The sequence below is a fragment of the Triturus cristatus genome, chromosome 4_2 (assembly GCF_964204655.1).
Source record: "Triturus cristatus chromosome 4_2, aTriCri1.1, whole genome shotgun sequence".
In the NCBI taxonomy this organism is placed as follows: domain Eukaryota; kingdom Metazoa; phylum Chordata; class Amphibia; order Caudata; family Salamandridae; genus Triturus; species Triturus cristatus.
The window spans coordinates 960,720,802-960,747,894 of record NC_140586.1 but is presented as its reverse complement, the minus strand read 5'-3'; the positions used below and the strand labels follow the sequence as shown (position 1 = coordinate 960,747,894).

Genomic DNA, 27,093 nt, shown 5'->3' with positions numbered 1-27,093 from the left:
GTAACCCGGGCCGCAGCCCCTCCCCCATCACTGGTGATCCGGGGATGCAGCCCCTCCCCCCATCCCTGGCGACCAAGGGATGCAGCCCCTCCCCCCATCACTGGTGAACCGAGGGCCACAGGCCCTCCCCATCACTGGTGACCCGAGGGCCACAGCCCCTCCCCCATCACTGGTGACCCGGGGGTGCAGCCCCTCCCCATCACTGGTGACCCGAGGGCCACTGCCCCTCCCCATCATTGGTGACCCGAGACCGCAGCCCCTCTCCCATCACTGGTGACCCTGGGCCGCAGCCCCTCCCCCATCACTGGGGACCCAGGGGCCACAGCCCTTCCCCCATCACTGGGGACCCGGGGACCGCAGCCCGTACCCCATCATTGGTGAACCGCTGGCCCCTCCCCCATCACTGGCGACGGGGGCGAAGCCCCCTCCCCCATCACTGAGGACCCTGGGGGCCGCCGCCGGCCGATCAGAACCTTTCTCAGCGCAAGCCTCAAAAGGTGCAGCCAATGAGAATAAGCTGCATTTGAACCAATCAGACACGCCCTGCTACCAGGGAAAGCAAAACACTAAGAGCTCCGAATGATAACAATCCATAAAGAGAGAAGGGGTTTCTCTTCCGGGCACACCAGCAGCGGTGGTGACATCACTTCCGGGCCAGTGTTGCCACAGTACCGAAATTTGTCCTTCGCCCTCCAGCTTGGCCTTCAGTCAGCTGCTCCTCCCGGTCCAAAGGTGAGTGAAAGGCGGGGTGCAGCGGTTAACGCAATGTCGACTCCCCCACTACAACAACATGTTGTGCGCTTTGTTAATCCAAGTTGTCAGTATAACCAGGGGAGTACAGCTGTCCACAGAGAAGCGCCGCTGTTGAATGAGCAGTTGAAGCTTCGAGTGGCAAAGAACTTTAACGATGCAACTTTGAAAGATAACCCGTACAGAGATGTAACTTTGAAAGATAACAGGTATAAAGCTGCAACTTTGAAAGATAACAGGTACAAAGATGCAACTTTGAAAGATAACACGTACAAAGATGCAACTGTGAAAGATAACACGTACAAAGATGCAACTTTGAAAGATAACACGTACAAAGATGCAACGTTGAAAGATAACACGTACAAAGATGCAACTTTGAAAGATAACACGTACAAAGATGCAACGTTGAAAGATAACACGTACAAAGATGCAACTGTGAAAGATAACACATACAAAGCTGCGCGTGCTGCAGGTGTGACATATAATGCAGAACACGATAACTGGAAGACAGAATTAAGCAATTTCACATTAGGTAATGAGAATAACCCTCTACGGGGAGGCGGGAAGCGCAGATATTTTTTCACCTCACGCCCCTCATCACTTTTGACGCCTTCGCATCACTTTAGTTCCCGGCTTAAGTAACAATTCCAGCATAGAAACGACAGGCTGCAGTCAGCATCCCTCTGGAAGTATTTAAGTGATTATTTGCCCAAGTACCATCTGCGGGTCATGGGGTCAGGCCCCAAACAAGATTCTGTGGATGTTTGTACAACCTACAGGCCAAAAGTTTAACTCCATTGAGATAATTCGGTGGGTTCATGCCGATTGCTGCTCTTCTGTGGGGATGAATGTGTCTACGCTGTATTGCAGAATGCACCCCGCCTCCACAAAACACAACCGGGCCTGCCTGCTGTTCAAGCAGACACTCCCAATAAGTGTAGGGACACACTTTCTAACCTCCTTCCCTTCCTTGAAGTTGCGGTACGTGCATTCCAGGCTGATCCACCCCCTCACCTTTCATTCGCATAGGCATGAAACCCCCTGTACTGTCCGGCACAGGCCGGATGTATCAAGTGGTGACCGAGAAGTCCATGTTTTCCAAACTCCCAGAAGTCTCTCTGTCAGGTACTTAATCGTTTCCTCAACGCTTTTCATTTGCTTCGCAGTTCTGGCTAAAAACCACAGAACCAGACTTGAATCCCAGCTACAATCATTTATTTTGCGAAAGCATTACTGAAGTTTAACAATTAAATAAACAAATGTATGTTGCGCAAAGAGAATCCCTATCCTTTATAACAATAGTAAGAGAAGCGGTTCCTGGGCAGAAACTCCCACTGCATTACGTTTTTCGCCTAGCGTTAGTCCATTCTCCCACTTGTACCAGCGCACGGCTTAAAATGGGAAAATAGAAGTGCAGGTACCCTGTCCCACAGTACCTGCTTGTTTCTGAGAAGTGCCGGTACTCTCCAATCAAAAGTATTACGTCCCTCTTGAGAAGTGCCGGTACTCTCCAATCAAAAGTATTAGGTCACTCTTGAGAAGTGCCGGTGTTGGAAGGCGTTCCCCGGGAAGGCTGCGGAATGCGTTCCTGACCACCCGGAGACCCACCTTTCCTAGAGTTAGGCCGAGCAAGAGCGGTGAGGCCCTTCCTGGAAGGGTCTCGTACCTAGGATCGCACACGCTGCGCTTACTCTCTCCTGATAGAGGGTCACCACACAGTAGTTCTTCGTAAGACAATATACTTTATCGTTAGTTGTAGGGGATCTTTATGATCCAGAAGGCAGGTACAGAATTAGTGTCACACACGGCGGTGATTTCTGGGTAGCGGGACAGTCTTTGAGTCAATGTCTCTGCGGAGTATCCGGCGCACAGCTCTCAATCCTCGAGCTGAGGGGATGTTGCTTCTCTTGGCAATCTCTGCCGATTCTCTTGGAGGAGGGGGCCGCGAGTCACTCAGCAGGCACAGGTGGTTCGGAGTTCGGGGAGCCGCGTCAGCGTCAGCAGGGCTCAGATGGTTCAGAGTTCGGGGAGCCGCGACAGCGTCAGCAGGGCTCAGATGGTTCAGAGTTCGGGGAGCCGCGACAGCGTCAGCAGGGCTCAGATGGTTCAGAGTTCGGGGAGCGTTCTTTGGTTCGGGGAGCGATCGAGCCGCGACCAGGTCAGCAGGCTCTCGTCAGTCCAGGTCTTCTTTTTTTTCCCGTCCCTTCCGCACCCCTTGTTATACTTCCCCTCCTCTTTGAAGTCCGGGGACCTCGCCGAGAGGGGTCTTGGTGCCTGGGGTCGGTGTGTCGGGGCTTCCTGTCGTTCGGCCCTTTGATCTGTTCAGGTGGGTCCGGGAGGGACTCCAGACACCCAGCAGGCGAGGCGGCCGCTCACCGGGGGCCTGGTGGTCGATCGAAACCTCCCTTGGGGAAGAGGCCAGAGGTGTGACAGGGTCGACGCCTCTCGGTCTGGCTTGGGGGGGGTTTCACTCTCCCTCGGCCGGGCATGCGTGTTGGGGCCTGGCCGGCCATCGGGATGTTGGGCCATGGCGGCCGGAAGTCTGTGATATGGAGGATCGGTGCGGCTGCAGGGTGGCTTGCTGGTCGGGAGGGCCCACGCCACAAGGCCGGTCTCACACGCGCCCCCCCCAGCTGAAAGGCGGGGAGAACTAACCATCCACTTGGGGGTTCTCCTCGCTGAAGCGGAAGAATCGGGACAGACCGTCCGCGTTGGCGTGGTCCGTCCTGGGGCGATGTTCCACAGTGAAGTCCATCCCCTGGAGGGAGATGGACCAGCGTAGCAGTTTGGGGTTTTCCCCTCGCATCTGCATCAACCACCGCAAGGGTCGGTGGTCAGTTTGCACTCGGAAGTGTGTTCCGAACAGGTAAGGCCGTAGCTTTTTGAGGGCCCAAACTACTGCGAAGGTCTCTCTTTCAATTGTGCTCCACCGCTGTTCTCGGGGCAGCAGCCTTCGGCTGATGAAGGCTATGGGCTGATCTTCACCCTTGTCGTTGAACTGTGAGAGGACTGCCCCGGTGCCGTGTTCCGAGGCGTCCGTCTGGACCAAAAACTCCTGGGCGTAGTCGGGGGCTTTAAGCACCGGAGCAGTACATATAGCGGGTTTTTAGGGCGTCGAACGCGTCCTGGCATGGGGGAGTCCATTGTACTTTCTTGGGGTGTTTTTTGGAGGTTAGCTCTGTGAGGGGGCCTGCGATGCTGCCATAGTTCTTAATAAACCTCCGGTAGTAACCGGTGAGGCCCAGGAAGGCCCGGACTTCCGTTTGGGTCGTTGGGGGTTCCCAGGACAAGATGGCGTCGATCTTTGGCTGGAGGGGGGCGACCTGTCCGCTTCCCACCTGGTGCCCCAGATAGGTTACGGAGCCGTGCCCAATTTGACATTTGATGGTGAGTCCGGCCTGGCGCAGAGCCAGCAGGACTTTTTCGGAGGTGCTGGAGGTGCTCGGTCCATTGGGAGCTGAATACCGCTATATCGTCGAGGTACGCCGCGCTGAACCCCTCTAGTCCGGACAGGACCCTGTTCACCAGTCGCTGGAAGGTGGCCGGGGCATTCTTCATTCCAAACGGCATCACCCTAAAGCGGTAGTGCCCATCCGGGGTGGAGAAGGCGGAGCGCTCCTTGGCTCCCTCGGTGAGGGCAATCTGCCAGTATCCACAAGTTAGGTCGAAGGTGCTGAGGTAGCGAGCGGCCCCGAGGCGGTCGATGAGCTCGTCTGCGTGGGGGATAGGGTGAGCGTCCGCTCGGGTGACCGCATTGAGTCCTCGGTAGTCCACGCAAAACCTCAGCTCGGAGGCGACACAAGGGGCCGCCGCTTTCGGAACCAGGACTACCGGGCTGGCCCAGGGGCTGTCGGAGGGTTCAATTACCCCAAGGGCCAACATCTTCGCTACCTCGGTCTGGATGCAGGTTCGGACCCGATCAGGGACCCGGTAGGCCCGGTGTCTCACTGGCGGGCTGTCGCCGGTGTTCACGTCGTGGACACACCAGTCGGTGACCCCAGGTGTTAGGGAGAAGAGGTCCGCGAACTGCCTTAGTAGCTGGCGGCAGTCGTCGGACTGCTGGGCTGTGAGGGCGGTTGACAGTCTCACCCCCTCCATGGAACCATCGGTCTCTTTCGCCCCCAGGGGGTCTGGGAGGGGCTCGGTGTCTTCTTCGGCCCCATCGTCGGTGGCCAGGAGTAAGCTCAACTCCGTCCTCACAAAGTGGGGTTTGAGGCGGTTCACGTGGAGGACCCGGAGGGGGTTCCGCGGGGACTATACATCGACGAGATAGGTGACTTGGCTCTTCCGCTCGACCACCTTGAAGGGTCCAGTCCATTTATCTTGGAGGGCGCAGGGTCTCACCGGGGCCATGACCCAGACTTGTTGGCCCAGCTGAAACTCGACCAGCGTAGCATTCTGGTCATACCAGCACCTCATCTCTTCCTCGCTTGCCTCGAGGTTCGCCTCTGCGAGTTCTCGGAATTTCTGGGTCTGGTTGCGGAGCGCCAAGATGTATCGGAACACATCCGGAGGGGTCCCCTGGAGAGTCGTTACCTAACCCTCCTTGACCAGGCTCAGGGGTCCCCGGACGGGGTGTCTGTATAGCAGTTCGAATGGGCTGAACCCCAGGGATTTTTGTGGGACCTCTCGGTAGGCGAACAGGAGGCAGGGGAGGAGGACGTCCCATCTCCGGCGTAGAGCTTCTTCGAGGCCCATGATCATTCCTTTCAGTGTCCTGTTAAATCGCTCGACTAGGCCATTCCCTTGGGGGTGGTATGGGGTGGTGAACTTGTACGATACTCCGCACTGCTGCCATAGGGACCTCATGTATTTGGAGATAAAGTTCGTGCCCCGATCACTCACGACTTCGCGGGGGAACCCCACGCGGGAGAAGATCCCCATCAAGGCCCGGCCCACCACGGGGGCTGTCACGGTGCGGAGGGGAATGGCTTCGGGGTAGCGGGTGGCATGGTCCACCAGGACGAGGATGAACCGGTGGCCCTGGGCGGTCTTGGGGTCCAGTGGTCCCACGATGTCGATTCCTACCCGCTCAAAAGGGGTACTGATGACGGGGAAGGGTTGTAGCGGAGCCTTGCGCTTCCCCCCACTCTTTCCGCTGGCCTGGCACGTGAGGCAGGACTTACAGTGGGCCTCCACATTCGCTCGCATCTTGGGCCAATAGAAGTGGGTGACGAGTCGCTGGTAGGTCTTATCTTGACCTAAGTGTCCGGCCAGGGGTACATCATGGGCTAGGCCCAGGAGGAGGCTTCGGAAGCGCAGGGGTACCACCAGTATTCGGGCCGAGCCCAACTCGGCCGACTTCTGTTCGCTGTACAGGAGGCCGTTTTCCCAGTATACCCAGTGGGTGCCGGTCCGGTTGCCTGCTGCTTGGGCCTCGGCCTGCTGTCGAGGTCCAATGAGAGAAGGGCAGGTGGATTGTTCTTGGCAGAATTCTTCTCGGGAGGGGCCTCCCTCGCAGGACCACTGGACCATTTCGGGCAGGTCCCCGAGTTCGGTCAGAGGTTCGGGGTCTGGAGGCACGGACCCCTCGTCGGGAACGGTCGCTTCGTCCGGAAGGGGGTCGTCTGGCTTGGGTGGTGCATCCCGGACCTCGGGGATGGTGGCGTTGTTCAGTGGCATGGCCTCCCCTCCCTCGGAGGAAGGCAATCTGAGAGTCATCGAGCGCGTGGTGGCGCATTCCCATTCGGGTAGGCCCATCATTTCGAGATGGGCTCTTCGTTCCACTTGTCCCCACGGGGAATTCTCAAGGTCGTTGCCCAGGAGGCAGTCTACGGGCTGGGAGGTTCGGACTGCCACCTTTAACTTGCCGGTGACTCCCCCCCATTCGAAGGGAACTAGGGCCATCCGGCAGAGGCTCTCGGAATTGTCTGACGATATGACTGGACAAAAGGCGCCGGGCAGGATCTGATCTTCGGAGGGGGAACAACCTTTACAACGCAACTTTTACAACGCACTACACATACAACGCATTTTTTACAACGCAACATCCACTACAACGTATTCCATTACATAGCATGACACTACAACGCATTTTTAAAAACTACCTTTACAACGCATTCCATTACATCGCATACTACCTTTACAACGCATACCATTACAACGCATAATATTACACTACACTATCCAACACTTACCCTACTGTTGCACCCCCTGGAGTTAGAATAGTAATTTTTACCCCTATACTATCCAACACTTACCCTACTGTTGCACCCCCTGGAGTTAGAATAGTAATTTTTACCCCTATACTATCCAACACTTACCCTACTGTTGCACCCCCTGGAGTTAGAATAGTAATTTTTACCCCTATACTATCCAATACTTACCTTAAATGCAATTTAATATTATGCGTTGTAATGGTATGCGTTGTAAAGGTAGTATGCGATGTAATGGAATGCGTTGTAAAGGTAGTTTTTAAAAATGCGTTGTAGTGTCATGCTATGTAATGGAATGCGTTGTAGTGGATGTTGCGTTGTAAACAATGCGTTGTAAGTGCATGCGTTGTAAAAGTGTGCGTTGTAACGACATACATCCCTTTGGAGACCAGGTGACAGTGAACCGCCGTGACACTCGCCCCCGTGTCCCGGAGGCCCTCGACGCAGTGACCGTTGACCGTCACCTGCTGTCGGTACTTCTTCGTGTTGGCGGGCAGGGACGTTCCGGGGACCATCACTCGGTCCCCTAGGGAGACCAAGGCCATGGCGGCTGGTTCCCATTCTTCGGAGTCTTCCATCTCTTCCCCCAGGGCTACGGAGGCCATTTGTCGAGCCGGCGGGGTTGTCGTGGCGGGTCGTTGGTACATGGGACATTGAGGGTCGCTGGCATAGTGTCCGGTCTGTTGGCAGCGGAAACAGGTGATCCTTACTCGGGGCCCTGACCTCCTCAATGGCCCGGTGCTGGTTGGAGGTGGAGCTGGAAAGGGCGGAGGTTGCCCTCTGGGGGGACTGAGCTGGGGTCCCCCCGGGAGTTCTCTTGGCCGGCCTTGATTCCCTCCGCCCCTCTGGCGGGGGGGTCCCTGACTGTGGCGACCGTAGTCTCCCACGGGACCCCGGGAGGCCCGGGTGTTTACCCATCGGTCAGCCTCGACGGCCAGTTTTCGCGGGTCCGTGAGTTTGCTGTCCAGGAGGTGCTGGCGCAACTCCACAAAGCAATTGGCGGACAAGTGTTCCCATGCGATTAGGTCGAACAGCTCCTCAAAGGTGGAGACCTTGCTGCCCTTGATCCACCCGTCCAAGGCCCGGCTGTAAAAGTTCACGTACTCCACCCAGGTGGTACTGGGTATCTTCTTGCAGTCTCTAAATCGTTGCCGGTACATCTCCGGGGTGAGCCCATATCTGGCTACTAGGGCCTCTTTCATGTGACTGTAGGAGTTCAGCACCGTGGAGGGCAGGTCCAGTAGGGTATCTCTCCCCTCGCTCAGGAACCGGCCCCACAGCCCGGCCCCCCAGTCTTTCTGCGGGACTCGGTGGGAGGTCATGGCGACTTCGTAGGCCTTGAACCATTGCTGGATGTCGTCGTTCTTATAGTATTCCTTCACCACATCTTTGGGGATGTGGACCTTTGGTTCCATGGCGGAGGAGAGGGGTTGGGTTTCCGAAGGTCTGGCCTCCGCGTTCTTAGCCTTGAGCTCGATCTCTTTCAGGCTACGTTCGTGCTCTAGTTGGAGTTTTCTTTCTTCGTGTTCTCTCTGTTGTTTCTTTTCCTCGAGTTCTCCTTGTAGGCATAACTGTTCTACTGCCAGCTTCTTTTCGGCCAGTTTTAGCTCTCCCTCGATTTTTAATTTTGCTAGTTCTAGTTCGTGGTTGCGACCTCTTTCTCGGTCCGCTAAGACTCCTCTGGGGATAGGCCCCCCTCAGGGGCGCCGTTCCTCCCCGGGGTGCTTTGTTGTTCGTTATGCGGCTCTCCTTCTGTTTGTGTCCGGGGGGCTCCTGCCCCGACCCAGGTTTTTAATGCTCCCTGGAAGTCCTCTTTCGTGCTTAGTCCGGTGGTAGCGATTCCAAGGTCTTTGCAAAATTGTTTCAGTTCTCGGTGTGTATAATATTCCAACTGGTCCTCTCGGAATATCGTGCTCGTGTCGGTACCCGCGGCACCTAGGGAGGTTTCTCCTTCCATTTCTTCTTGGTAGTGCGTCAGCCGTTTACTGCATGATCTCTAGGTGTTGGCTCGGATCCCGTCGCCTGCCACCAAATGTTGGAAGGCGTTCCCCGGGAAGGCTGCGGAATGCGTTCCTGACCACCCGGAGACCCACCTTTCCTAGAGTTAGGCCGAGCAAGAGCGGTGAGGCCCTTCCTGGAAGGGTCTCGTACCTAGGATCGCACACGCTGCGCTTACTCTCTCCTGATAGAGGGGCACCACACAGTAGTTCTTCGTAAGACAATATACTTTATCGTTAGTTGTAGGGGATCTTTATGATCCAGAAGGCAGGTACAGAATTAGTGTCACACACGGCGGTGATCTCTGGGTAGCGGGACAGTCTTTGAGTCAATGTCTCTGCGGAGTATCCGGCGCACAGCTCTCAATCCTCGAGCTGAGGGGATGTTGCTTCTCTTGGCAATCTCTGCCGATTCTCTTGGAGGAGGGGGCCGCGGTTCACTCAGCAGGCACAGGTGGTTCGGAGTTCGGGGAGCCGCGACAGCGTCAGCAGGGCTCAGATGGTTCAGAGTTCGGGGAGCCGCGACAGCGTCAGCAGGGCTCAGATGGTTCAGAGTTTGGGGAGCCGCGACAGCGTCCGCAGGGCTCAGATGGTTCAGAGTTCGGGGAGCCGCGACAGCGTCAGCAGGGCTCAGATGGTTCGGAGTTCGGGGAGCCGCGACAGCGTCAGCAGGGCTCAGATGGTTCAGAGTTCGGGGAGCGTTCTTTGGTTCGGGGAGCGATCGAGCCGCGACCAGGTCAGCAGGCTCTCGTCAGTCCAGGTCTTCTTTTTTTTCCCATCCCTTCCGCACCCCTTGTTATACTTCCCCTCCTCTTTGAAGTCCGGGGACCTCGCCGAGAGGGGTCTTGGTGCCTGGGGGCGGTGTGTCGGGGCTTCCTGTCGTTCGGCCCTTTGATCTGTTCAGGTGGGTCCGGGAGGGACTCCAGACACCCAGCAGGCGAGGCGGCCGCTCACCGGGGGCCTGGTGGTCGATCGAAACCTCCCTTGGGGAAGAGACCAGAGGTGTGACAGGGTCGGCGCCTCTCGGTCTGGCTTGGGGGGGTTTCACTCTCCCTCGGCCGGGCATGCGTGTTGGGGGCCTAGCCGGCCATCGGGATGTTGGGCCATGGTGGCCGGAAGTCTGTGATATGGAGGATCGGTGCGGCTGCAGGGTGGCTTGCTGGTCGGGAGGGCCCACGCCACGAGGCCGGTCTCACAGCTGGTACTCTCCAATCAAAAGTATTAGGTCACTCTTGAGAAGTGCCGGTACTCTCCAATCAAAAGTATTACGACCCTCTTGAGAAGTGCCGGTACTCTCCAATCAAAAGTATTACGTCCCTCTTGAGAAGTGCCGGTACTCTCCAATCAAAAGTATTACGTCCCTCTTGAGAAGTGCCGGTACTCTCCAATCAAAAGTATTACGCCCCTCTTGAGAAGTGCCGGTACTCTCCAATCAAAAGTATTAGGTCACTCTTGAGAAGTGCCGGTACTCTCCAATCAAAAGTATTAGGTCGCTCTTGAGAAGTGCCGGTACTCTCCAATCAAAAGTATTACGACCCTCTTGAGAAGTGCCGGTACTCTCCAATCAAAAGTATTACGTCCCTCTTGAGAAGTGCCGGTACTCTCCAATCAAAAGTATTATGTCCCTCTTGAGAAGTGCCGGTACTCTCCAATCAAAAGTATTACGTCCCTCTTGAAGTGCCGGTACTCTCCAATCAAAAGTATTAGGTCCCTCTTGAGAAGTGCCGGTACTCTCCAATCAAAAGTATTGGGTCCCTCTTGAGAAGTGCCGGTACTCTCCAATCAAAAGTATTACGTCCCTCTTGAGAAGTGCCGGTACTCTCCAATCAAAAGTATTACGTCCCTCTTGAGAAGTGCCGGTACTCTCCAATCAAAAGTATTAGGTCACTCTTGAGAAGTGCCGGTACTCTCCAATCAAAAGTATTACGTCCCTCTTGAGAAGTGCCGGTACTCTCCAATCAAAAGTATTAGGTCCCTCTTGAGAAGTGCCGGTACTCTCCAATCAAAAGTATTACGTCCCTCTTGAGAAGTGCCGGTACTCTCCAATCAAAAGTATTACGTCCCTCTTGAGAAGTGCCGGTACTCTCCAATCAAAAGTATTAGGTCACTCTTGAGAAGTGCCGGTACTCTCCAATCAAAAGTATTACGACCCTCTTGATAAGTGCCGGTACTCTCCAATCAAAAGTATTAGGTCACTCTTGAGAAGTGCCGGTACTCTCCAATCAAAAGTATTAGGTCACTCTTGAGAAGTGCAGGGACTCTCCCTCTCAAAATAAAAAAGTACTGGCCCTTTTAAAGCAATGTACCAGAGGAAGGTGCATGGTGTCTCTACCTCTTAGAGCAGTGCTTCCCAAACCCAATTTTAGAACCTGAAACTTTTGCGACCAACCAAGCTTTAATGGACATGAGGCACACAATGTTTTAATGTAACTAAAGCATTTGCCCACACCCACTCATGTACACCCACCTGTGCACACATACACCCACCTGTGCACACATACACCCACCTGTGCACACACCCACCTGTGCACGTGCACACACACCCACTCGTGCACACACACACACTCGTGCACACACACCCACTCGTGCACACACACACCCACTCGTGCACACACACACCCACTCATGCACACACACACCCACTCGTGCACACACACACACACCCACTCATGCACACACACACCCACTCATGCACACACACACCCACTCGTGCACACACACACACACTCGTGCACACACACACACTCGTGCGCACACACACACCCACTTGTGCGCACACACACACCCACTCGTGCACACACACACACACCCTCGTGCACACACACACCCCCTCGTGCACACACACACACCCTCGTGCACACACACACACCCTCGTGCACACACATACACACCCCCTCGTGCACACACACACACACACTCGTGGACACACACACCCACTCGTGCACACACACACACCCACTCGTGCACACACACCCACTCGCGCACACACACAAGCACACACCCACTCGCGCACACGCACACACCCACTCGCGCACACACACACCCACTCGCGCACACACACACACCCACCTGTACACACATACAGACACGCACACCTGTAAGCAATATGCACACGGGAGGAGATTCTGCTTGGGTTGTCACGGACCGGGAAGGATGACCATTTCATTGTACGCTTTACTACAACAAAAAACAGCGGAATTCCTTGACCAAGTAAGGGAAGCAAGCCCGATTTTACTTTCCTTTGAAGGTCACATGGCACCAAGAGGCTTAACATTCTGCATTGCAAGAGATATGTTATTCACCTTCCTGACTCTACACCATGTAATATAATGATGTCACCCCGTCTGGTCCAAAGAAGCCTCGGAAGCAGATCTGGACAATAAATGTGGAATTTAAACTGGGAAGAAGATAAAGCAAACCATCTGCAGCCTATTATTTGAGGGCAAACACCTTTTGAAGGGCTTCCTGCAGCGTGCTTTAGAATGTGTGGAACATGTGCAAACAACCCTGCTTGCTTTAAGGTACATCAGATAGATAGACATGTACATAAATGTGTAAATTATCAACAGATTACTGTGATTTGTCTGAGGATGTGAATTCACAAGAAAGAAATATGAACTGAGATTGCCTCCTTTATGTGGCAATTTCAGTTCTACAGCTTATTTCGCAGCACTCGACATAGTGGGACCAAAGTGTAAAAGTGTGTAGAGGAAATGTTGTGCCCGTTGCCATTTCTCCATTTTCCCGTGAAATGCCCCTTCTATGCCTCTGCCAGGTTTCCCAGCCACTGAGAGCTTCTTCAGCCTTTTCTGGAGTAGAATTAACCGTTTCCAGCGCGGGAAAGGTCAGATTGGAGTTTGTGAATGCTCATATACTCACAAGTTGGTGGTCGTTCAGAAACTGAGAAAGCAAACAATGTGTGTGCTGCATTTATGATTCTGCAATTTTACGCATGCCTGGCTAAGAATTACACAGTGATGATACATTTACACCTGACTAGTTTTATTTACGAACATTGTAGTAAGAGCTCCTGAGCCCTAAAGACTTCTGAGAAACCGCAGGTGCTATCCCTGAGGAATATATGTCGTTACTACGCATTCCGTTGCAACGCATGCCTTTACCACGCATGCGTTACAACAGAATGTTTTTTCTTCGCATTGCCCTTACCTCGATCTTGCCTTTACCCCGCTTTTTCGTTTTGGGGGGGGGGAGACCCCCCCCCAAGCCCCATTTCTTCTTTTTTTTCCTTTTCTTTTTTCTTAGGTCTTCGCCGACACTAACGATGGACTGACGCTTTTTTTTCCGACCAGGAAGACGTTTTTCCGTGATGACGTTTCTTGCGTGCTAAAGACGTCGTTGAAGCAATACGCGTTGTGAAGACGTTTACGAGGTAAGTGTACCGTTGTAAACGTAACACGTAGAAAATGCTTCGTGGTAAAGGCTGTTTCCCATCCCTGAGATGATGATTGGACAAAGGGCTCAACCTTATTTCAAGTTAAAACTCTGTGCTCAAATGCGATAAACGTTTTTGGCTTTGCATCTCTGCCAAGAGAGTAAATGTAAATTGATACTTGTATAGCGCACTACTCACCCGCAAGGGTCTCAAGGCGCTTGTACGAATACCGCTGTGGAACCCATCCTGGCTTTCCCTGTGAGGCGTCCACTCCTGGGCACCCCCAAGGTGGAGGCCAGGCATCCTTAGCGTTGTGGGGGCCGTTGTGGAGATTAAGCAAGCTATTGCCCAGAGTTGCAGAGTGGGACTCCATGATTGGAATGGCACCGAGGCAAGAATTATCAGGTCCGTGGAATTTTTTGAGCCCAAGACCCGCCGAGGCGGGGAACTGAACCCTGGTCCCGGGCTAGACCTCTGCATTAGGGTCTGCCGCTCTAATCATTGAGCCACATCGCCCTTTGTATATCTCCGAGGTGGTGATGCGAGTTCGTTATTATACGTACAGGTATCATGACGTGCATTGATATCGTATTTTCCAATGTTAACAGTGCGTTGTTGAACCGCCTGTTCGCTGGAGGGCCTGTAATGCCTTTGTGATCTGGAGGTTTCTAGTCTGTATTCGGTTGAATGTCGCAGTGCGCTGGCGACACCTTTTTAGTCTCCAGCCAGCCTTGGGCATCTGCTGGTTCTGTGAAAAATAGCATGGCTTCAGAGTCCACCAGGAGCAATTTAGCCATGTACATAAGAGAACATTCCAGGCCGAGTTGCTGGAGCTTCTGTTTGACCAGCAAGAATGAACCTCTGAGTCTCTGTACCTCTGGAGTGTAGTCTGGATAGATGTTCACTGAGGCTTTGGGAATTCGCATGGGGCCCTTGGACCTGGCGACTTGCATTATGTGGTCGCGGTCCTGGTAGTTGAGATGCAAAGTGAATCTGAGGATTGTGGCACTCTCTGGTGGATGAAACTTAATTCTGACATACCAGAGGTAAACCTAGGTGTGGGGTGCTGGTGGGTATAGCGCTTGAATGAGTTGCCTTTATGAATTGTCTTCTCCTACCCAATCTGGAAATTTGAGCAAAACGTCTGAAAAGTATTTTTCAATGTTGAATCTTCCCATATCTTTTGATATTACTTTGCAACATTAATCTTTTTTGATGTTTCTGTACACGAACATGAAGAAAGTTGTTGGCTAAATTAGCTGCACATTATTGTTTCATATATGGGAACCTGAATTTTTAGCACGTCTCTAGAATTACTGCTATGGTTTTTTATGTATGAGTGAGGATGTCTGAGTATGATACTGTATGTATGATGTGAGTGATGGAGTGAATGGGACTTGGTTTCTCTGGAATTTCTATTATAGGAATTTTCACTGTGAGACATCTAATTTTTCGCCAAATGAAAAAATAAAGTTTATATCAATTCACTTGCTGTGAAGAGCATGGTCAATTAAGCACATTTAGAGTGATTAAATTATAAGCTGACGCATAGCTCAATCACATAGGTAGAGTTTTTTTGTTTCTATTTTGGGTATAGCCCTCTGACCAGGGCATTGATTAAGATAATTTGTAGATGCTTATATAAAGCACTTTATTGTCTCATTGTATTGTATTGATGTCACGTTCATCGTTTTTAATGATCACACTTTAAGAAGTAAATCCCTTTTTCATTGATTAAATCAATCCCAATGCATTTCGGGACAAAGCCCTTCATCAGGGTAAATTTTCCTATAAGGTAATAGAAATGCATGTATTCAAAGATCCAAACGGAAAATTCGGGTAAAGAAACAAAGAAAAACATCCACCGCGGTGTTTCCAATAGTAAACCGCCTATGCAAAGTGGGAGCGTCCTGTGAGTTCGAGGTAACAAAGAATAGCACCATTATTCAAGTGTGAGTAGTACTGGAACTGTGCACATGCTCAAAACAGCCCAGATGAAAGGTGTTCAGGAGCATATAAATGTGAAAGCAAAGTGCGGAACCAAAGTGCTGTAGCTTAGCATTTTCCGTGTGTGATAAAAATGACAATCAAACTGCCCAGAGCTGAAGCGATCGGAACTTGTCATTATGGGGTTAAAGTAAACTAAAGAAACAAACCGCGTAGTCTCTTACAGTTCCATTAGGAACCGGCTAAATCAATGTGCCTGTACGCAGTGGCATGCAGGACAGTTAGTAATTAAAGGAAGTAGAAAAGGGACTAACCGGAAGCCATACCCAAATGTAGACGTCCGTGACCGCCATCTTAAAAAGGCAACGGCCCGGAGCGCAGGTGCTCAAGACCATGTAGTCGCCCATCGTTAATTTACGAAGCGCATGTTTGGAGTGTCCATGCAAGGTTGAAGACAAGTCAGTTAGTTTTGTGCTCTTCCATAATTACTCTTTCTGGTGCAATTTACTGGATCTCTGGCAGTGCTGACCTTATTTCCAGTTGTCTTTCTAAGTCGCTTAGTGTTTCCGTTGCCTGCTGTGCGTCTAAGTGACCCTTGTCGCTTTGTGATAGGTCTGAGCTGTTCTTTTTGCTTAGTGATGGTAGATGCACTCTCAGCTAGATTGGCTTTTTTAATACTGATTATCTGTTCTAGAACCATCGGTAGGGAGCTCAGTTTGTTGATTATAGGGCCACAAGCACAGGACCCTTGTAATGAAGAGTCAATGGATTGACCTCTCGTTATCAGATTGGAGTCAATGGATTGAGCTCTCCTTATTAGACTGGAGTCAATGGATTGAGCTCTCCTTATTAGACTGGAGTCAATGGATTGAGCTCTCCTTATTAGACTGGAGTCCATGGATTGAACTCTCTTTATCAGATTGGAGTCCATGGATTGAACTCTCTTTATCAGATTGGTTAATTTCTCCAGTTTAGTGTTTATCCCTGAGTTGTCTAAAGCTATGATATTTATTAGCTCTCTTTGAATATTTATATTATCCGACTGCATTGTGAGTGCCTCTGTAGATGCTTGTAGAGTGTGTAGTAGTGTTGTGAAGAGTTCCAGCTGACTGCTCTGGTTGCTGGGCTGGTCCCCTTGGGTTGCTTTTGTTTCAAATCTTGTATGCAATACATGACCCAAGGTGCCACCTGGCACCATTCCTCAAGAGCTGACCAAGAGGTATAATCATCGAACATTATGGTCTTCCATCGATTTCCAACAGATTCCAAAACGTCCCAAATTCTGCCTTGTTCTTACTCCTATTTAATCTTCTAATCCAATTCCCTAAAATATCTCACTGAGTTCCACCAATCCCGTCAGGTTGGGGGTGAGGGTTGACATCACATTTAACATAGCTCCCTCCTTGCCAGAGGACCAGATAAATTATCAACAGACTTTGTAGTTTCGAGGGCACCCCTCCTCCCCCGAGTCCTGATCCTCGCTGTACCAAACTAAACATAATTAAGGTGGGTCTTACCTCCAGGTACCGTCCCAAGATGTCACAGATTGTCCTACCCACACTTGTCAAGAAACCTTCCAGTGCAGGGCAGTTGGCGAACATATGTGCATTGTCCTCATTTCGAGCTTCACACTGCTTGCATTTAGATTCCCCTTCTCCTCTTATCTTGGCCAGCTGTCCCGGGAAAGCACTTGTGTATGTGAATGCAGTTACCTTTATTATATACTGCCACGGAAGTTAACCTTGTTATGCACTTCCTGAAATTGAAGAAACAGCAGCACATTCTGATCTGTCTCTTTTTCCACAATCTGTTCTTGTTTATTTGAAATATTGTCGATGTGCATAAAGCTTTACCTGTAGCACGTAGGTGCTCCGTGACCACCCTTTCTTTACCAAGTTACTCTGTGAACAGTAGTAAATCACCTCCTTTTCAGAAGTAAATAAGATGTGACGTTCAGTAGAACATTTGCTTAAATACCTGTGTATGGGGAAATAACAATTGCTAAGTTTCAAAGATGCTAAACAGATGGTGTTGGCAGTTAAATGTTGAGTATTCACTTTGTTACTTTTTGTTTTTTTTGTAATTTTAAATCTCTTTACAGAAAACAAGTCTCAAATGCATGAAATGCTTATGAATAACTACAATGGTCTGTAACTCTACAAAAAATGGTCTGAAATAATGAGATCCAGTATTCAGGAAAATATCGGCGCAGTCGGAGACTGAGGGCCCTGAACATAAACTGACAGATCCTGGAAGAAGCTTTTAAGGGTAGTTCAGAGGATGTAACAGTCAGAGCTGGGCGCCTCCACACCACAAGATGAAGAAATGAGCTTAAGACAATTAAGCCAACAACACTGACAAACCACCTCCTGAATAAACAGGCAACCAACATCAGCTTTGCTTGTGGGATCGGTATGATGTGGTTGCCGTTCTGCTTTGAATCCTAAAATATTAACAGGACACCATTCAGTGCGCTAGATGTGTTGTAAACTCTTCCTGTGAGAAATCACAGCAACCAGAGAAAAGAACAACGGAGCGAGCCACCCAATGGAAGGGTTGGAGGAAAGAGGAGTTCTGCTAGTTTAAGCCCTTCAATGCCCATGACGAGCTGGACTCGTCATGGGCTGCGGTGGCGCTGTGCCCATGACGAGTCCAGCTCGTCATGAACTCCGCCCGCTAATGAAAGGCGCGGCACTGGGCGGGGAAAGGGGCGGGCATGCAAGGGGTTAAATAGAGAGGAGAGTCCCAGGACACACTGACCAGAAGGAGGATGAATCTTTACGCACAAGCATAGAAAACTGCTATCCAATCTAAAGACACAATCTCTCGCAAGGAAACCTGACACATATTATGAGTGGAACATTACGTTTAAATTGGAAATCAAATGTCCTAAATACCAACACGTACAGGAAATTATTTGAGAATAATACAAGTACTTTATCAACCATGTTGTCCCTTCAGGAAAGTCAGTCATGGGATGTAGAAAAATATATCCTTGACCCAGAGATACTAACCAAGAAAGAAGAATCACACACATGCAGCGTGAGCTTTAGTTTCTCATCCGTACCAAAGGTCGCAAACGCACACAGGAGAAAAGCCATTCAGATGCAGTGAATGTGCGAAGAGCTTTAATAGATTATTATACCTGCAAAATCATCAGCGAACACACACAGGGGAAAAACCATACAACTGCAGTGAATGCATGAAGAGCTTCAGTCAGTTCACAAACCTCCAATCACATCAGCAAACACACACAGGGGAAAAGCCATACCATTGCAGTGAATGTGAGAAGAGATTTAGTTGGTTATCACATCTCCAAAACCATCATCGAACACACACCGGGGAAAAACCATTCAAGTGCAGTGAATGTGTGAAGAGCTTTAGTCAGTTCACAATCCTGCAAATTCATCAGCGAACACACACAGGGGAAAAACCATACAACTGCAGTGAATGCATGAAGAGCTTTAGTCAGTTAACAAACCTGCAAATTCATCAGCGAACACACACCGGGGAAAAACCATACAACTGCAGTGAGTGCATGAAGAGCTTTAGTCAGTTAATTTATCTTCAAAGACATCAACAAACACACACGGGGGGGGAAAGCATTCAAGTGCAGTGAATAAGAAGATGATAAAATTATAATTATGTGATGCATTCAAATGATGAAAAGTAGATGCTCAAAGGCTCAACTAGTCAGAAAAGAAGAAACACACAGATATTTGTAGATTTATAAAAGTGTCTCTTCTCGGCGATTGCTCATTTAATTTCTCTACAAATAAGAAAAAGAATTGACGTTGCAGGATCCACATTAAGACATCAGCAGAGTGCAGACTAAAAGAGAAACGGTATTTTATTCTTTGATGAAATAGAGTTCTAAAGAAAAACCTCCACGCACACCTGTTCATGCTACTTGTAAAATCAACACTATGGACTGTGTTTGAACTAACAAGGGTATTTTCAGTAAACTTTAGGGATAAAACCTGTACATCACTTCTCGGGTCTATGCTAGCATGAAACCAGTTTGGGAAGAAAGCAAAAGGTGAATCTGCATCTCTCCTCAAAACCCCAAAGGGGAGCAATCCCTTTTAGGACGAATGCTAAAATTCCATATGTGAGTAAAATGGGTGTCGTGAGGGTGCAGCGCAATATGTGACTGGAAATGTGAAAGTGAGTTTAAAACTACCTAGTGAGGACTAAAAGACTCTTTATTGACTTGTTCGAACTGGCAGGGTTAAAAACTGCAAAGCAGTGTAGATTCAAACTGCTAAGATGTATAAAACGGTCGACATGTTTCAGCCTATATGATCTATATTAGTATCCAGGCTTTCATCAGGACCAGAACTAATAAAGCTGCTGCTCTGAGTGTGAAAGAGAAATTTAAATGGAGTGTTACAAAACCAGTAATCCTGTGTATGGTTTGGTATTACTGGAACTTATCTGTAAACGTGAGACACAGAAAAATTGCAACAAGTCAAAATAATACACCCATCGCAACATGGTACATGCTTATGGTGACAGATTGGTAATATATCATTTATTAAGTTCAAAATGGTATCTACTCAACCAAATTTGTAGGATAAGCTGCCCCACCTCAACCTGGTTACAACTCGGGGAAGGGGGCCCCGCTCTGTAAAAACAAAATCAGGTGTCACACATCTGTGAAATGCAATGTGGACACTTGTCTAGTGAAAAGAAGGGTGTGCCGGTGGTGTACCGAACGGTTAAAGATACAGTGAGAGACGGACGCATGGAAGATCAGCAGTCAATTTCATAACTAGCGCTATCACCAATGGCAGTGGCAATTTCAAGGTATTTACCGCTATCGTTAGTAAGTAGTAACATATAGGCATGTCTTTGAATAGCATCATGTCAAATAGAAAACATGTAATTTGTAAGCTATCGTACGCTATCGTTAGTAAGTAATAACATGTGAGTGTGTATTTGGCAGCATCCTGTTCAATCCAACCATGCACCGAAATACAACTGTCTAATGTTACCATTTAATGCAATGATGCTTATTGAGTTGTGTGCTTATGGTTGCACGATGCGGTTTTATTCCATAGTCCTGTAACTCCTGTCAGATCAAGCACCCAAAGGCCATTTAGGACCATGAGGTGAGGCAAAAGTTCAAGAGGCCGACCCTAGCTCTAATGTAACCAGCATTGGAAGCTGAAGACTGTATGGTTTCACTCGACCTGATTGATGCGTATGTTCTCATCTTGATCCTGCATTTGCATCAGAGGTGTCTGCTTTGGCAGTGGGTTCTACGCACTACTAGTTTGTAGCTCTCCCATCTGAGTTATCATCAGCACCTTGAGTTTTCACAAAGGTGATGGCATTGGTTACAACCCATTTCCGAGAGTCAGGCACCCCTATTTCCCCATACCTGGATGATTGGTTGATCAACGTTGTATCGCCTGAGGCGGTATCTCCCTATTCTGCTGGGGGAGAGCCACTTGAACGTTGTCTCTAACCTTGATGGGTAGGGAGCATGCAGTCATTTATGAACCATACAAAGTGATTTAAAACTGATGCGATTTTCAGTGGGGAGCCAGTGCAGGACCTGCAGTCCCTTCCTGGTGGATTGTTTCCTATGAATGTCCAGAATGAGTCTTGCCAATGCATTCTGCAGCACCTGGAGTTTATACTGCATACTCTTATTGGTGACCAGGTATAATGCATTGCAGTTGTTGAGTCTGGAAATTACCAATGCCAGTACTACCTGTATACGGGCTGGTCTTTGGATAAAAGGGAAGATTTTTTTAACATCCTTATGAGCCAGGAGCATGTCGAGATGGTACGGTTCATTTGGATATTAAAGCTGAGTTCAATAGCCATCAGAACTCCAAGGTTCTTAGCCTTTTTGCTCGGGGCAGAACAGCATCCTAAGGATTGAGGCCAGCCGTTACTATTCCACTTAGATGACCCTGATCGCAATATCATCACTTCAGTTTTTTCCCCATTGAGTTTCAAAAAGTTAGCAGACATCCATTCTGCCACTTTGGTCATGCATCCAAGAATATTTTCTTACGATGAGCAGGGCCCTTTAGGGATAGTAACCATAATCTGTGTATCATCTGCATCTGACACCACCTACAGTCCAAATGAGTGGATCACAGTTGCTAAAGGTGCCACATACAGATTAAAAAGAGTATGGCTCAGAGACGATCCCTGCGGAACTCCACAGGGTAGAACATAGGAGTCTGAGTGAAAAGATTTTAAATGAACTCTTTTGGATCTCCCTGTCATGAATGAGGATAGAAGGGCTAGCGCTCGATGCGAGATACCGAGACTCCGGAGTCTGTCCTGCAGCAGAATAGGTGAAATGGTGCTGACTGATCCAAGAGAATCAGCACTACCCCCCTGCCCTTCATCCACAGTACGCCTGATTTCGTCAGTGGCTGATATTATAGCCATTTCTGTTTCATGATGCCTCCTAAATCCAAACTGAGAATCATTGAGCCATGCTTGTTGTTCTGCAGTTTCCATGAGCTGTTTGGGGAGCCTTGGTTCTAACCGCCAAAAACTATTCTTGTACGTAACATTCTTTTTCCCATAGGAACCAATGTTATGAGTTTTGGTCCTAAAAATGTTGTGTTGAACTGTGATTTTGTATGGAGGAAAAGCAACTGTGCCTTACACTTAAAGTCTTACTAACCTGCGTATTTTGAGAACCTTGGTGTGATATCTAGACAATCACCCCAAGTAGTCAATGTAATCCAAAAGTAATTAAAAGTAGTTTCTTTGTACTTTAAACTGTTTTTAAAGTAAATACAAACGTGTAACAATTCCAATTTCATTCACAAACTGCATTTCATTGTAAAGTTTTGCTCTTGAAAGTATATTTTACTTACCTGGTCCAAGTCCTACTTGGTTCTAGAAAATAAAACATAAGTATACCTTTTTTATACTTACTTAATTGGTCTGGATTCTGTCTCCGAGTGTGTGCCTTCAGTCTTGAGTGAATACAGTAAATGCTTAACACCCTCTGGATAACCCTAATTGCTCGCCCACACTACCACAAAGAGAGCTGTTGGTACTTACCTAATTTAGTCTCTGCTATACCTCTGGCAACTCCCTGGACTCTGTGCGCACTATACCTTACTTTGTTAAAGTGTATGGAGAGCCAGCGTTCTACAATCATCAAAGGTAAGTAGGGCAAATCTTCTCATGGAAGGCCCCTTGCATAAAAAAATTAGCTCTTGTCCATCATCATATGTCTGTTTGAAGTACATCGAGGTCGCATCCATATCCTTTTCAACCTTCGTGACACCCCTGACATCCTGAGAAAGTACATGTGAGCTGAGTTGTTTAAAATCTGAAGACCAGCTCAGCCATTGATAGTTCTGTAGAGCAGTGTGGTGAGACGTGAGTGGAGGTTTCAATGCCCAGTACCCCATCTGTTTTCCTGTCTTTAGGTTCTGTGGTATAAGTGCTATTGCTCAATCCTATAAAGTTTCTCTGCCCTAGCAGAACTTCAGTTTCTTTCCATCGTCTTAGCCGTTGACAGCATATTTCAAACAGTAACTTTTAGCCTAATTCATAAACTTCGAAGATTTTACAGACTGGATTATATCCTGAGTGCTTAGTCGAGCCAGTTTACGTGTGCAGACCCAATATTCATGAAAAAATGGCTTGTCATATTGTAGTCTGGAGCAGAAATCTGTTGAATGTTCACACTGTGGTAGTTCTATTCTACAAGTGGCAGCTGGCCACGAGTGGCCACGAGTGGTTAATCCCGGATTACCACAGAGGACTAGGCTCAGCACCGAGTGCCTTGAAAGTCTCCTATTCTTCTAGCCGGTTGTGTACTAGTTGACAGACTCTGGTGAATGTGTGTTGTTTTAACATCCGTGCTGGTGAGACCTCTTGGTGTTTTTAAATTTGGGCAAATTTCTATTTTCCCATCATCGGTGAGGGATGGCAGACCTGATTAACAACAGTGGGATCCCTTGCATGGCTCACGTGTATGTAAACCAGCCCTTACAAATAACTGCATCAACATGATGACACAGCAAACTGTGTGATGTGTAACCAGCGCGTTCCTCAGAAGTAACTGTGAAAGAGAACAATTGAGGAAAGCAATGCAGAGCATCAGTGCGTCTAAGAATTTATGGTGGCACGAACACTAACAAGGAAAGGAATTTTGGGGGGGCGTGGTCTCGCTGAGCAGCAAGATGGCTGCTCGCTGAGAGGCCTCTGCCGGCAGAGACACAATCCGGCATTAATCCTAGCTTGAAGGAGCGTTCATAGCGGAGGGTGACAAACACGTAACCCCAAGCTGCGCCGGTTGTGAGGATCCTAAACCCCGGGGCTCCAGGGAAGATTGGAGGCGGGCTGCCTGCCGGCCGAGTGTTATGTTGGGGCCACGGTGGCAATAACGGACGCTGACACACTTAGTTGGGTAGTGGGTTAACTGGCCTCGAGCACGTGCGCTCGGCCTTTTTATTAACAGCGTCACCTGACCCAGTGACGTCTGTGGTGGGTGGGTGTACAGTGTAGGACACACATCTGAACACTAGAATGTGTCCCTGCTAGGACACTACATTCCTCCCAATTTTTAATAACAAAACCCAGAGTCAATGTTCAACCTAGGGGAGAAAGAAATATATATACAGAGGTAATACAGTGACCAAACTTCTGCAGAGTTGCTCACGCTTCAGCAGCCTGGAGTCACAGATGATGTTCTTCCTGTCGCGGACGATGTTCTTCCTGTCGCGGACGATCACCAGTTCACTGTGGCACCAGCCTGGGTGCTCGATGGATCCAGTCTGTTTGACGGCTCTGCCTTGAAGTTGTTCTCACAGTCTTGTTATGTTGGGGCCCTAGGCCCTCATGCTCGGTGGCAATAACGGACGCTGACACACTTAGTTGGGTAGTGGGTTAACTGGCCTCGAGCACGTGCGCTCGGCCCTTTTATTAGCAGCGTCACCTGACCCGGTGACGTCTGTGGTGGGTGGGTGTATAGTGGGATACACACATAGGAACACTAGAACGTGTCCATGCTAGGACACTACATTCCTCCCAATTTTTAATAACAAAAACCCAGAGTCAATGTTCAACCTAGGGGAGAAAGAAATATATATATACAGATGTAATACAGTGACCAAACTTCTGCAGAGTCGCTCACGCTTCAGCAGCCTGGAGTCAGACGATGTTCTTCCTGTCGCGGACGATGTTCTTCCTGTCACGGACGATCACCAGTTCACTGTGGCACCAGCCTGGGTGCTCGATGGATCCAGTCTGTTTGACGGCTCTGCCTTGAAGTTGTTCTCACAGTCTTTTCTTCGCTTTACTTTCTTGGCGACAAACGCAGTTGAGTTCTTGTGGTTCACCGCTAGATGTTGCCGTTCATCTTTTAGTCCAGTCCTTTTCTTTATCTGTGGCGTGTGTTCTGTTTTGCAAAAAGACGGGTCATTCGCAAGACACCCCTCTCACCAGGGTGCCCCTCTCACAGGTGTTCCCCTGCCACGGGATATCCTTGAGGCCCTCTTCATCAGATCTGGCCTGGGTTAAGTGTCCTGTATCGTGTTACTCCCATGCCGATAAGTGCGGGTGCGGAGGAGACGACAGGTCTCACCTCAGATTCCGCAGTCAGACCTGGAGGGTTGCTGTTGGCTCCTGTCTTTAGCGCGCGACGTCTTCATCCTCCTGGGACCTTTGCTGAAGGGCGGCTGATGACCATCTCTCGTCGCGGGGATGCTCTCTCTCACTGGCATCCCTGAGGCCTTTGCCCCTGAGTCACCACGGCTGGCATTGACCAGTGTCCGTGTAACCCCAAAGGTGGGTGTTCCGAATGGTCCAGTCTGCTCACCTCTGCAGATTCCGGGTGTGCTGAAAGCATCGTCAAACAGATGATCTTCTCTCCGTGCCACGGGTGTTCTTCAGGACTTGCGCACTGTGTTCTGACGCTTGTCACCTTCCCTGTCTTTGAGGTGTGAGTAGTCTTGCCACACTCTTCTCTCTTTCCTCTATTTCTTTCTCCGTGAGGGTGTCATATCACTCTGACTTCTTCTTTTGTTGCAGTGGCAACCGTGCCACTCAGATCTCTTTCTTTCCCCTTTTCCTTTTAGTGGCAGACGTGCCACTCTGATGTCATCTTCCTTCTTTTCTTGTAGTGGCAAACGTGCCACTCCGATATCTTCTTCCCTTCGCTTCACAACCTACTCTGGACCGTTTCTGTTCTCCTCTTGGTCTGGCCAGGCTTCTCCATGCAGCGCGCGCACTCTGCACGTGTTCCCCCTGGTCTTGTCCTCGTCCGAGAACACTCTCTCCATCTTCCTCAGCATTCCGAGTTAGGGTCGTGACCTTCTCCTCATCTTTTCCTTTTCACCAGTTACTTTGGTTGAAGTTCGTGGGGCCATACTCTTGGTCCGCTTCGTTCTTCTCCTTTTCACCAGTTACTTTGGTTCTTCTTGAGCTTCTTGGACCACTTGACGGTCCGCGCTGCCGATCACTGGCAGGATATCTTCGGTCTTGTCGTCAGACCTCTTGCTTTGTAGCTTCATTGACCCGTGCGTCGGTCACCTCCTTTTGCAACTCCTGGCGGGTTGGCTTCTGTGGTGCGACCATTTGGCAGGTCGGCTTGGCCTTTGTGGTGCGACCGTTTGGCTGGTCGGCTTGACCTTTGTGGTGCGACCGTTTGGCAGGTCGGCTTGGCCTTTGTGGTGCGACCATTTGGCTGGTCGGCTTCACGAGGTGCGTCACGTCGTGTGACTACCTGTGTCCGCTGCCTTGTCAGGCGCTGGTGCGTGCTACTCTTCGTACCGTCGTGGTACCTCTTCAGTGTAGCGTTGCTCCTTGTTCTGCGATCTCTTGATGTGGTGGCTTCTTGGCGCCACTGGGTGTGGCTCGACATCCTTGCCCGCCAGTGTTGGATACTTGCTGCGCCCATCCTCTTCAGTGGGTTCCTCTCCTGCAGGTGCTGCAGTGTACCTTCCGCGTCCGGGGTTCATCTGCGCTGAGTCCTTTAGTTCACTCGAGGGTTCGCTCCACTTGATGCGGCGACAGCGCAGTCCTTGCTGGGATGGATGTGGCTTGACACCGTTCTTCTTTCTTCCTCCTTGTCGCTGTGGGATAGCGCTGCATCCCTGTGGCACACTGTCTCTTCTCCCTTGCGCTTCTGTCTCTTTCCTGTGCTTCTGGCGCATTCCTGTGCGCTCACCCTCGCGCATCCGTCAGACCTTGCGGTACGTGCCTTGCTGCCTCTTCTTCCTTGCGCTGCGATCCGTCGGTCTCCTGTGGCTGCAGGATTCCCTTGGCTTGCTGCATGCTTGTTTGTTTCCCTATGGCTGCAGTACCACCAGTGGGCACTAGATGGCAGTGTTGCTTTCCTCCATGCAGCAGCACCCTTCTTGGCTGCCAGAACTTTCTGCTGAGTTGTCTTCCTTGTTGCAGGCTTCGGTCGAGCACAGAAGGGCTGGAGCTACCAGCAGAGCAGTGGAGTGCAGGCCAGCAGGTAAGTCTTTTTACTTGTATTTATTTGAAGGCAGGAGGGGGCACAGGCATTGTCAGTGGGCTGCTCAGAGGGCAATGATGCATCACTCTATGGGGCACAGTGGCAGTTAGTGCCATCACGCACATTGTTTGGTTCACTTGTGGCAGTGCTGGCTGCGTGCTTCTCTTGTGGGCTCTGCTTTATTCGATCAGCTGTGCTGTGGGCCGTTACTTTTTCTCTCTGTTCATGCAGCTCACTGCCTCAGCGGCGCTGGCCGCGCACAGTCCACTCGCCGGTCTCTGCCCGTCGCATCACTCCCCTCACTGCTCAGGGGTTGGAGCGAGCGCTGGGGAGGGGGCCGCAGCCTTCTCTCTCCTCGCTGGGGAGTGCGCTCTGCGTTGCCTCTCTTCCACC

At 50.1% G+C, this 27,093-nt stretch overlaps 1 protein-coding gene across 2 annotated transcripts in view; it reads left to right on the top strand.

Moving 5' to 3' along the window:
* Positions 1-606: 606 nt before the first annotated feature.
* The window catches only part of LOC146839128 (uncharacterized), a 66,414-nt gene continuing 39,927 nt past the window's right edge, over positions 607-27,093 (top strand). The window contains exons 1-2 of one of the 2 annotated variants that reach the window (XM_085603148.1): positions 649-732; positions 13,213-13,292. The gene's annotated coding sequence lies outside the window, so the exon portion shown is untranslated. Of the gene's footprint in view, positions 733-13,212; positions 13,293-27,093 lie in introns of both variants that reach the window. The other variant, XM_085603149.1, reaches the window with a different exon arrangement.